Raw genomic sequence first — 13,459 nt, 5'->3', positions numbered from 1 at the left:
TCCGTGAAATTTCATTCATGTATTTGATGCTATGACATGCTTTCTTGGTACACATCTGTATCTTGCTGCAATTCATCATTTGAAAATGAGCTTGACTGGCCTCGATTTAGCTTTAGATTTTCTTCAGTGTTTGAATTTAATTTCCTGTCTGTCGTCTCACCTGTCTGAAACGTCGTAGATATGTTCAAAATAAATTATTTAAAAGAGATGGCTGTTAGATTTAGGTGTACATACTCACCTCTTTTGTCCTTCCCTGCTTTTGTTTTCTCTAAATCCAATCTGTTTATATCGGCATATTTTATTGCACTTAAGTCCCATCTGTGCTTCTCTTTTGTGCATCTCTTCCTACATGTAAGAAACTGATTGCAGATATTAACAACAGAAATGAAAATACTGCTTTTCTTCTTTTTCTTCCACGCTGAAGTTTCTTTAAGCATTAGGTCCTTTTGGAAAGGGAATGATGGTATTATTAGCTCTTTGTGGAAATGGCCTAAAATCCTCTAAGGAAGACAAAGCTGGAGGATGTGCTGTTCTCCTGGAAATATCACCACCATTAGGGATCCGTAGTTAATAATGTCAAACATACAGGTGGTTTTGAGATACCTTGAATCTTATGAACTTGTTCCTCTTCTTTCCATACCTTTCATACCTTGTGGATTTATATGAGCAAATGCTGAAAATTCATAGTGAATTATAAAAATAAAGATTTTACAATGATTTTAAAGTAAAAGAAAAACCTTGCCTTGAGTTGACTGGTTAGGGTGTAGGAAATGTGATGACCATAAGGAGAGGCAAAAGGATTTTGTTGAAAGGATTTGAGTGGAAGCATTCTGTGTTGAAGGGGTTGTAGGGAGAATGCATATTTCTCATAGGTTTTAGTTCTGTGGCCAGTCCTCATGGTTTTTATCTCCTCTGAAGACAATTTGTAGAAGAATCTGAAAAAGGGATTTGCACGTAAAAATCTCTGTGTGACGAATGAATTAATGGTTGACATAGCTCAGATTGCCGGACCCACAGCTGGTGCTGCTGCATCCATGGTCTAGGACCATTTAGGGTCACAGGCTTTCATCATGGGGACAAAGCCAAAACAAATAAATGCTAGAGCCTTGTGGCAGGTAGTAACATTGGAGAGCTGTTGGCTTTGGATGACATGGTTCTCCAGGAGTTCATGCCTCGCATAGGTGGAGTAGATTTGTGTTAGCAACACACAGAGCTGTGGTACTGAAGGCAAGACCTGATATTGAAAATTGTAGACTGCTTGTAAAATCATGAGGGGGACTCTACCAATGTGGAAACGTCTTTCCTAGGGACAAATCATGCACTGGGAGTCTAAAGTATGGGAGAAAGTTTAGTTCTGGACTTTGACTCACCTCTTTGGGAATATCAGCTTACTAGATTGGAAAATGGATAAATAGTGTTCTCTTCTTCTGGAAATGTCATGTGTCCACTTGGGAGAGGAATGAAGGCTTATAGACAGCAAGGTTTGCCCAGTCCCATCTGGCTGGTCTTTGCCACACCCTGAGTAGGAGTAGCCTCAACACATGCTCTTCTTCATAAGTGGTGAAACATTCTAGCTCTCTGGACACCCCGAGGGGGGCAGAACAAAACTGAGCCTATCAAGTGAGTCCACCAGTGGAGCAAGTCCACAGTGTATGCTGTCTACTTCTTCAGAACCTCGTTCTCATGTGATTGTATATGGAACCTCTTACTGAAACTTTCCCTTGCAACTTAAAACTTAAACACTGTTTTAGGCATCATTTATCTTAAGAGTCTACCATGGTTGGAAATGTGAAAAGTCCATGGAATAAAAATGAAAGCAAAAGAAGATCAAAGTGATTTAAAAATAAAAAAAAAAAAGAAAAACAAAAATCTCCATGTGAGACTTTGGTGGTGAAAGAGGGTACTCCTTGGCACCTGAGGGGTGGTGAGTGAGGTACCTCAAGCACCAGTGTAAGGGGAAGACAAAAACCTCAGTAATCAAAATACATAATATTTTAAATCTATAAGGGACAAATACAAAATTTTAAATAAAAACTGGATCAATATTATTGATTTTTCTTTTTGCCTCAATCTCCAATATGGCACTGCTCTTAGGAATTATTGTGTCAAATTGCAGTGTAAATCAATTTGCATATTTATTTGTGGGTGTTGGGTGGGGTAAAGAATTCTACTTTAAGCTTCACCTCAGTGGAGAATTGACATAATAGGACTATGGAATCCATCAACTGGAAACAACTCTCTTGGAGGAAGCAAAACCATTAGTTTGGGTGGAATATTTCCATCTTTTGGGCGGCAGACAGCACCATCAAAGATACTGAAGATGAAGATAAGACAAATTATCAGCCTGACAACAATTGTTCAGGACAATGAGCTGGAAAATTTTGAAACTTCTAGAAATATCCACGGAAAAAGTTGGGTCGCCCTGTGTATTCTCAAGTAGAAAGAGGGTAAGGAAGAGATACATGTACTGCTTTTATTTCCTTCGGGTAAATACTCAACACTGAATGATCTTAGAATCAAAAGAGAGTTTAGAGAACAGAGAGAATGGGGAAGTCAAATAAGCCCTCATCACCAACCTTTAGGGAGAAATGAGCATGTTAGCATCGTCGAGTATTTTAAGTGATGATTCCCCCCACCTCGTGCATGTCTTGACAACATTCTATTTCATATTATGTATTATTTTGAGCACTTTTTCTTAGATAATTTAGAAAGCTAAACAACCTTTTGGAATTGAATAAAAAAACAGGGCTATTTTTTAGAACAATCCTAGAAAAGCTAGCGAGATAATTGAAGGTATAATATAATATTAATAGTGAAAAATAATCACATCTATAGTAGTCATGCTTTTGTTATTTCTGGACACAAAACATCAAGTTGCTATTGTTATAGCAACACATATTTGAAATAACAGTTATTGTTCACTTAGAAAACTAGAAAGTTATTTATTAAAATAACATGATATGCAATATTCTTCAAATTTAGGTGAATAGTATATGCATATTTAGCAACATTGTCAGATTGACCTTGTGGGATATCCCACAGAAAGTTATGAAAAGAAACTGAAACGTGGTGTATTGTACTTTCCCTGAAGAGAATATGTGCTAGTCCCTATTTTTCTGTATAAATTATGCTGACATTATTGTTGCTTCACAATTTGTGTTTGCTGGTTTCATTTGCACGTTGTCTAGTGTGGAAAGACCTTATAATTGACTCAGTTTATCCTTTTAATGTCTTTTGGCTTTGGCCTCAGAAAGTTTTGGGTGACTTCTTCAGCTCCTGGAGTTGCACCTGTTTCAACAAAATATTTTTGAGTGCCTTAAAAATGTCAGATATCTCTCTGCACCCTGGATACACAAATATTAATAAGACATATTCATTGCCCTAAGGACCTGGAATTCTCTTGAGGACAGGCAGCACTGTAAGGGTTATAACAATAAGAAACACAATGCCGCTGAAGTATGAATGAATATTTAATCCCCTGCATTCTGAATTATTCACTGTTGTTACCACTGTCTTGACATAGCTCACTCTTTCCATTTCCTCTTTGTGGTCATATGTAATAATAATGGACAAATACCAAGTTCTAGGGAAAAATTCATCCCACAGATATCTTGGATTATTTTTTTAAGCTCAATACATTACGCCACGAAACAATTTTTCAAAGACCACCAACTTATTTTTTCAAACGTTCTGTAGCATTGAAAACATTCTTACAGAAAAAAAAATAAACGATTTCGAAGGAATACTTATATTGAAAGCATTAAAGAAAAAAACACACCAACTTCTTCATCAGCATGGATCAGAAATTGTCACGATGAAATCTAATGCACTTTAGTATTTATCCAACAATGTCTATAAATATGTGACTTATAATAACTCCCATGTATCAACCAACTAATGTTCAGCAGTATCGTCTAGTGAGAGAGTGGCCTTGAAGTACATGTTTGTGCTATTGTAAAACTACTTTGTATTGTAATAATAACCATTTCAGACTGAAGGAAAGATTCTAAGCCGTAAGAAAAAAAGGAAATCACTTCTGTTTTGCTGCTGAAGATATTTTGCTTTTGTTTACACAAGCACGCGGCAGAACTGAGAACATTTTAACTCTCACATTAAAATTATCTTTTTTCTGAAGATGTTTTTAACAAACTCCTTTTCAATTCTAGTGTAGAGTATATCTTGCCAATATGTTCAGAGAATCACGAATATTGCTGTTACCAACTCAGGATATTACTAATACTAGGACTGTAGTTGTTCCAACAACTATAATAGGGTATCAAAACACATTTTTTTCCCAACAATTTTTTTAAGGGAAAGATCTTCTCACTGTTTGGAGGCAACGATGATGAAACTGTTCTGCCAACAGTGGGGATGGAATCAGGAGGGGAAAATCCTTGCAGAGCAATGTTCTCTGGGATTTCAAGATAGGTAAATGTGGCACCAGCAGGGGATTTCAATAACCAGGGCTGGCTTTGTGGATCATTTTATTATATGCTTGTGCAATAAAATATTTAGGAGAGGCAATGAAGTTCAGCCTTTCTATTTCTGTGAAAGATCGCCATTGCTTCTTGTTTACCTCTGTGTAAATACCAGTTGGTATGTACAGAGATTGCATGACGTGTGAATGCGCTACAAACTAATTCTGTGCTTTAGGTTCCAGGATTACAGGACTGTCTTTCCAGGCTGGTGAAATCCAAAGAAATTACTTCCGATACCTTTTTAGGTCTTCTGCCACAGTTCGGTGTTTGTTAAAAAGGAAATTAAAAGACCAAAGTTGGCAGCTTTACACTGTGTCGGTTCCCAGCTCCTTAATAACTTAGGTTATGTCTTTGTATCTCTAGCGATAGGTTTAAACTCTTTACTCATTTAATTTTTGTTTAGGGATGCCATATATGCGAATGATTTGAAGTGTTAACATATTACTTATATGAAAAAAAAAATGCCAAATCTTCCATGCAAGTGCTTAAACATTCTCATAACTCAACAGCAACTATTTCAGACGGGGATTCATTGCTTTATTGGATTCCTCTAACAATTTAGAAATTCTACCTTATGCTACACTTGAATCTGCCTTCTTACACCTTTTAACTATGACGCATTTTTTTTCCTGTAAAAAAAAAGCGGTCTTTCTTTCTCTAAACATTAGAATTTACTTTTTGAGCCTATATTTAATCCTCTTAAGGAATTGGTAAAGCACTTTAAGATGACATTTTTTGACCTTGAGAAAGGATTTTGATATTAAAGTCTATATTTTATTTCATTTTAAAATTAAAAAGCAATCTCGTAGGAGTGTCTTTTAAAATAAAAATTGAAATGCAGCTTACAATAAAATTAGACTTTTTGCAGACTGTGAAAATGTTTCAAAACCATTTATTTCATTAAAATACTAGAAGAATGACTTCTAATGTAGGACATTAAGTATCATTAGAAACATAAAATTTTACATACTTCTAAAAATATTACATTATTTTATTTTTCCTCTATGCTATAAAATTTAAACCTCCAGGTAAAATTTTGCTTTTGATTTCTAAAACCTAGCTGAACAATATTACGATGGACTACAATAGTGATTCAGACTCTCCAGCTATACAGAATTTGTCCCACTAGCTATTTATTATTATTTTTTTTTCATTTTTTTTTTCAACATTTATTTATTTTTGGGACAGAGAGAGACAGAGCATGAATGGGGGAGGGGCAGAGAGAGAGGGAGACACAGAATCGGAAACAGGCTCCAGGCTCTGAGCCATCAACCCAGAGCCCGACGCGGGGCTCGAACTCACGGACCGCGAGATCGTGACCTGGCTGAAGTCGGACGCTTAACCGACTGCGCCACCCAGGCACCCCTAGCTATTTATTATTTAAATAAAGTAAGTCTACAACTGAGGCTTGTCAGTTATGGTGTCACATGTTGTTTGGGGGTCAAATGATATTAGTTGTGAAAGAATTGAATCTGCACAATCTCTTTTTTCCCTCCGTCCCTCCCTCCTTCTTTCTTTTCCTTCTTCTCCTTCCTTCTCCTTCTCATCTCTCCCTTCTCCCCCTTCTCCCTCTCCTTTTCTCCTCCTCCTTCTTCTTCTTCTCCTTCTTCCTCTTTTTCTCTCCCCCTCCTCCTCCCAATCCCCCTCCTGCTCCCTCCTCCTCCTCCTCCTTCTTCTTCTTCTTCTTCTTCTTCTTCTTCTTCTTCTTCTTCTTCATAGTTTAAGAGCAAGTCTTTTCTCTTGCTCCTTGTATTTTTCAGTGTGTGTGAATTAAGGAGAATGTAAACATTACCTTAAATTAAACAAGTAGTTATCTGAGGATCATTGAACAAACCTAAACTGATGTGGTCAATTTTTCTGATCACTCTCCATTTATCATTTATCTGTGTAGTAAGAACAGAGTCATTGCCTTCAGAGTCAGCAGTTTCCAGACCTCTGCTTCTCCTCAAATTGACCTCTTTTTTTTTTTCAAACTGACCTCTTAAGGATGAGTTAGGCTAAGCGTACTGGCTGTATAATTTGAAGACTCTTTGGCATTTAAAAAAATTGCTTTTCTCCTCTACAGATTTGCATTAAAGACCATGTCCATTTACACAAAAGGACAAACATGTTCCACATGTGTCACCATTTTTGTGCATTCATTTTCTGAAGGCTTGTCGTTTTTACTTTGTAGTATGGGTAAATTTTAATTATTAACCATATTAGTATAGAATTTGAAATAAAACTTTTTCCTAAGGTTATGTTAGCTTCATAACACACACACACACACACACACACACACACACACACACACTCACATGTATCCACACACATGCACATATGTATAATATAATCTAAATAAATATTTGGCTAAACACATTTTCTACTAGAGAATATACTTTTCAAGTACTTATCAAACACTGATTTCTTCAAATAGTCCATTTGCTAACTCTTTACAGGTGGTCCCTGTATTAAGCAGAAATTCTGAGACTGGAGGACAAGCTTCAGTTTCACAATTACTTGACCATAAACTTGGACAAGTGACTTAAGCTCTTGAGATTTTGTGTGTTCTTCTGTAAAATTAGACTAACAATACATAACCTACTTAAATCACAAAAGTACTAAGTAGATAAAGTGAGATGATAAAGAATAATGGAAATAACTAAGAAAATTTAAACTATTATTAACTTTATCATACCATACTGAACTCAGTTGAGAATGTTGTTAGGATACCATCAGGTGACTGATGGACGTGTGGTCAATGGCATATGTTGCTAAGACCAGACTGATTTAATGAATTTCTGTGAGGCCCAGGTTTAGAACTTGTAGCTATGGGGCACAGCTTAATCAGACAGGGCTCCTGAACACATTATAATCTGGTGAAGGAGGCAGGCATAAACTGAAAAGTGTCATGATGGAGCTTTTAAAAATGAAACAGAGAACAAGGAAGGAAAACTAACTCCAGTGGGAATATGACAGGATCTTGTGAAAAAAGCAGGATTAGCACTTGAAAAAATGGATATAGCTGACAACCATCAATTGTAAATCGAGAAGAGAGGAGATTTAGGTTTCTCACAGAATGAATAAATTGCAATTTTTTAATGTAATGACTTACTGTTGGGATTAGGACATCCCAAGGTTTTTTGTTACTGTTGTTGGATCATTAACATACTTAGATAAAAATCATTATACGTATAACTTCGGTGAGATATTTGGGTAAATGAACATGAATTACTTTGTACCTCTTGATTACCTAGATATAGCATCAGAAAAATTTTAATAGTTTCCCTTTTCTTATCCTTGGTTTTCTTGCTAATTGGCTAAAAGAGATGCTGCTGACTATAGTGAAATGATTTGCCTACTACTTGCTCTTGAATTTGGGAGATTTTAGAACTCTTGGAAATTCTTTCTTCACATAGAAATTTGGAAAAATGCTTTCTAGAAATGTTCTGATGTTTAAATAAAATATAGTGAGTCTTTTAGCAATTGCCTATTTAGCAAGGTTTGATGGATAGGTTTTAGTATTTGTTCCGGTTTGCCTTTTTAAAAAAGATTGTAGTGATGGGGAAGGTCGTCTGAAGAAGATTTAGATTTCTTAGTGTTGTTGACACTTTTATGCCTACTGTCTCATGGCCATGCGAGGGTACTAGCAGTAGACATTACTGAGGAGAAAGGGATGACAGATCCGGGCTCTCTGGTCTTTTGGCCAGAAGTTTCCCTATCTAGGCCACTTTACATTAGTCTCCACTTTTTTTTTAAGTTTATTTATTTATTTTGAGAGAGAGAGAGAGAGAGAGAGAGAGAGAGAGAAGGAGGGTGTGAGTGAAGGGGGGAGGGGCCGAGAGAGAGGGAGTGAGTATCTTAAAAAGGCCCCATAATCAATCAGCTCACAGTCCAAAGTGGGGCTTGACAGGGGGCTTGACCCTGAGATCATGACCTGAGCCAGCATCAAGAGTCAGGGACGCTTAACTGACTGAGCCACCCAGGCACCCCCAGTCTCCGCTTTTAAAGACTCTACTGATGGACCATGGCTCCTTCAGTAAATTGTTTTCACATCTCCAAACTGATGATTACAGTATTATTATTACTATTATTATTATTATTATTATTTTAATAAAGGAGGCATTTCACATTCTTCAGTCAGTTGCTTCACCTGAAATTGTAGTTACCTTTTGAGGCTGAAGGCTACCTAGAATTAAAAAAAAAAAAGTGACCTTTATATGGTCCAGACTACTGTGCAGAAACTTGATCCTAGGGTTCATGGCCAAAGTTCTTGTTTGTTAACAAATAGCTGCTTTACCTGTTTCATCTTCTTTGTATATAAGCACCTGAGGTTTCTCCCAAGGGCAAGAGAAGACTGGGAACAAGTCATATTGGAAATATTATTTGAAAATTGTTCAATGTTACTTCCATAGCTTGTTTAGCTTTGAGAGACCCTGCCAATATGTGAATGGGGGGCAGCAGTTTAGAGACAAATCCTGGACCAGGGTGGGTCTATCATGAAATGGACAGTATTATGGCACTGCCATTTTTAACCTTTGAAATTTAAATATAGGTGATTGATGTCTGGTGCAAGATTAGTTATTTCAGTCTGTTCCCTCTTCATCTTGACACTAAACGCCACTAAAGGAGCTATCAGTTCTCGTGATGAGTGGGCCGGAAGTAACCTACCCGGTGCTCTCAATTTAGCTGCCTGTATTATTGATTTGATAGCCCAGACCCGGAATCTTGGGAAGCAGGACAGCAGACACACAAGCGAAAAGACAAACCTTTGATGATTTAGTGGCCTGTATATGAGGCATCAGGATATTCAGATACCCCTCTGTCTCTTTCTGTGTGAAGGAATTATAATGATGGTTTGATAAAACACACTTCCAAAGGAGAAAAATTTGCCCTTATATTGTTGTCTCCTAACCTTTTGCTCAACCCCCCAAATAATTCTAGGAAAATTAATAACCCAATTCATCCCGTTCTAAGATTTTGAGTAGATAGTTTCGAGAAGACTAATGTTTTGTATTCAACAGTCAGACACATGTGAATCATCTTCTGTGTGTTCTCTCTTTTGCTCATGCAGCAGCAGAGAGCTGACTCATGACTGGTTCTCTTCCAAACTGGAGCTCAAGATTTCAGACCAATGAATTCCAGAACAGGAAATTCAGCAGCAAACATTTCGGTGGAAATGTCAAGGGTTTCTCTGGCTCCTGCAATCTTCAAAGGCTTCTAAGGATATGGAACTCTAAGATTACCTTCTTCAGTATGGACAGTGCTGAGGGCTGACTGTATGCAGTACAGAAACGGGGTGATTCAGACTTGGGAAAAAAACCCTGTTTCTCATTATGCTTAAGTTCTAGAGCTGTTTCGAAGGTTTGTTTCTCTGCGTACCTTCATGAGAGGAATATGAGACAGGGCCCATTAGAAATGGCTAGCCACTTTTACCTGGGTTCTTTTAGTTACTGACAAACCTAGAAAGAATGTTTCTCTGCAAAGCTGAAGAAAGTGAGAGAGTTGCTTATTTTTCTATGACAACTAAAATACTTAAATCAGATAATCATTTAAATATTGATATAATTTTTAAAAATTATTTACCTATATACCTATCAGGTAAACAATTAGCTCCAGGTGAACAAAACAATTTTCATATAAATCAGCTCTAATAAACTGTTTATAAAGCCAAGCATACAGTGATAAAATTTGACCTTCCTAAATGTTGTCTTTTCCTATGTCTTGTCTTTATCAGTGAACATGGAAGGACATGGTCAGTACCTCTGCTTTTCTGGGTAAAAATAATAATGAACTAACCACATGAGTTAGTTTGGAAAAGACTTCGTTGTCTGTCCACACCTGACACAGCTGACCAATGTTATGACATAGAGCACTGTAAGATCTCAATGTAAATCACGAAATGAACCGGAATCTAGATCGGAGGTCTGCAAGCTCCAGGCCCAGGACAAATCTGTGCTGCTGCACTGCTTGTGTTCATTGGAACACAGCTACACCCATCATTTTGCTACCTGTTGTCCACAGCTACTTTTACACTCTAAAGGCAGAGACGGAATGGTCAGGAAATCTGAAAATATTTATTATCTGGACACGTAAGGAAAATTTTTTCAACCCCTGCTCTTGATCAACAACTTTACGATACACAAAAATCAGGAGGACCTACTGGGTGATACCGGTAAAACCAAAAGAGAGGCAGAAGGAAATTTTAAAAAACAGAAAAGGAACATTGGAAAAGGAAAAAGAATGGATTGAAAGATATCAAGAAGAGAAATGAGAATAAGAAAATGGGAAAAGAAAAAAAAGAAAACAAATCCCTTTTAGTTGTTAGTTGTGTCACTGCCTAATAGATTTTATAGAACCTCGAGTATCTGCACTAGAAGCTTTCTGATTTTAGTTTAACCAAAGAACATGTTATGTGGCAGTAAACTTTTCAGAGGTTTTGAGAGGGAAGAGGTATTACTGACCAATGGATGGTGTTCAATCGTGTATTCTCCAATACCGTATCAATTTGCTATTTGATTAATTATTGAATTAATCTGAAAAAAATATTTAACGAATGTTGCCAAGTTTCAGTTCCAGTCAGCTTATCTCTTTGTGACTATGAGATTTCTTAAATTTAAAAAAAATGTTTGTTTATTTATTTATTTATTTATTTATTTATTTATTTATTTTAAGAGAGAGAGAGAGAGAGCGTGAGCGGGGAGAGTGGCATGATGGGGTGGGGGTGGGGGGGAGAGAATGTCAAACAGGCTCCATGCTGGCAGTGCAAAGCCCAGTGCGGGGCTCGATCCTATGAACTGCGAGATCATGGCCTGAGCCAAAACCAAGAGTCGAGGGCTTAACCGACAGCCACCCAGGTACGCCACATTTAAAAAAAAAAAAAAAAAAATTGAACAGTAATCATTCCCAAAATGCCAGGCTCATCAGTTCTTAGAAACAATTTTAAAATTGGGCTTTGAATCAGACAAAGCCTTAATAGCAGCTCCAATGGCACTGGTTTAATTTAAATTGACAATATAAGTTTTTTTTTTTTTTAGGTTGAACATTGATTCTCAGTTCAGCTCTGTTTTTATGAAAAGAGTAAACATTTTGAATATACTAGAAGAAAAATACATCAGTGCAAGCAAAAACAGGCTTTGCTTAAAAAGTAGTGTGAGACACCATCACCCAGAAAGATGTTTGTCAGAGTAGTAAATATTCTTGCAAGATAATTTTGTGAGGGCTGACGCTATTATTTTAAATGCTTTTAATGAACATGCCTATAGAAAATTAGGGGAGGATCATGGAAAGAGGTAGACAGACAAGGTCAAGGCTTTCTCCTATCACCCACTAGTCATTTGACTTTTGGTGAATCACTGTGTACTTCCTCGTGAGTAAAATCAAGTACGCCATGCCCTATTTTGTGAGGAGTTGTAAGAGATTAAGTAAAATAATTCACAAAAATCATTTATCACAGAACTTAGTATACAGCTAACACAAATAGATCATGTATAGTTGCTTTTATTATTTTTTATATATCATGTCCTAATAAATACAAATTTGCTTTTTTGTGAATTTTAGAAATGACAAGACAATTGGAGCTATTTTCTTCTATGATAATACAAAGGAGTGAGTTGCTTCTATGTATTTGACTTTTTAAAATTCCACCTAGAAGTGTGATCATGCAGTGTTTTCTTTCTGTGTCCGGCTTTTCTTGCTTAGCATAAGGTTTGTCTTCCAGGTTCATCCATGGGGTAGCAAATGGCAGAAACTCCCTTTTTTAGAGGCTGGATAATATATCATTATTTATACGTTTGTACTTATAGACGTGTAAAATCTCACAATTTCTTTTTCCATTCACCTACTGGTGGACACACGGTGTTTCCCCCCGATCCCTTGACTACTCGGAATAATGTTGCAATGAATGTAGAACCACAGATATCTCTATGAAGTACTGATCTTATTTACTTGGGGATTATACGGAGAAGGGTTGCGGGATCCTATGGTAGTTCTAATTTAGTTTTTTTGAGGAACCTCAGACTGCTGTGTTAATTTACATTCTAACCAATGGCGTGCAAGGGGGCCAACTTTTCTATATACTTGCCAATAAGTGTTATCTTTTATTTTCTTGATAAAGGCCATCTTAACAGGTATGAGGTGATATCTCATTGTGGTTTTGATGTGCATTTCTGTGATGGTTAGTGATGCTGAGTACCTTTTCTTATTCCTGTTACCCATTTTTTATGTCTTCTTTGGAAAAATGTCTATTTGGGTCCTTTGACTATTCATCCATAAACACACTTCTTTGGAGAGTAATTGCTTCTAAACCTATTTTGGTTATGCTGGAGTCCTTTTGATTACTTCTACACTAGTGGCTTCTCTGGATGATATCAGTTAATATTCCTTCCTCCTGTTTGTTAAAAAACAAGCAAGCACCAAAAACACCCCAAATCCCACCATTTTACCTTTAGTGCTACCTGTTTAAAATATTTTAACTAGAAATCACCTCAGATATTTACACAATTTAAATAATACTAAAATGTCATATATATGTATATACATATATATATATATTAGAAAAAGTCAGGCTAGAATTAATATCTCTTAAATATTATATAGCAAGATCTTTCCTAGAACTTCTCCCCAGGAATAATATTTTTGATTGAATGATTTGGGAGAAAACACTAGGAAGAAAAAATACAATCTATGTAATATGCTATGCTAAAGTAAAATTATTATATGAACCTATAGCATTATGAAAATTGGTGTTAGTTTGCAAAATGTGTTTAGTAAAACTGAGGCAGATGTTTTTTGCATTGTGAAATTATTACAACAGTAACCAAAAGTTTGTAGGAGTTCTGGTAACTGAATTTGTAGAATCAAACAGAAAGCAAAAAAACCCTGGAAAATTAATAATATGAATTAATTCTAACATTTAGTGCAAATATGTGTTTGGGAAAATTATTCTCTTAGCAATCTTTATTATTAACTTTTGTCCACAAAAATTGAAAGACACAGAGATT

This window comes from Felis catus, chromosome B2 (genome assembly GCF_018350175.1).
Source record: "Felis catus isolate Fca126 chromosome B2, F.catus_Fca126_mat1.0, whole genome shotgun sequence".
NCBI lineage: Eukaryota > Metazoa > Chordata > Mammalia > Carnivora > Felidae > Felis > Felis catus.
Note: the sequence above shows the minus strand (reverse complement) of the source record.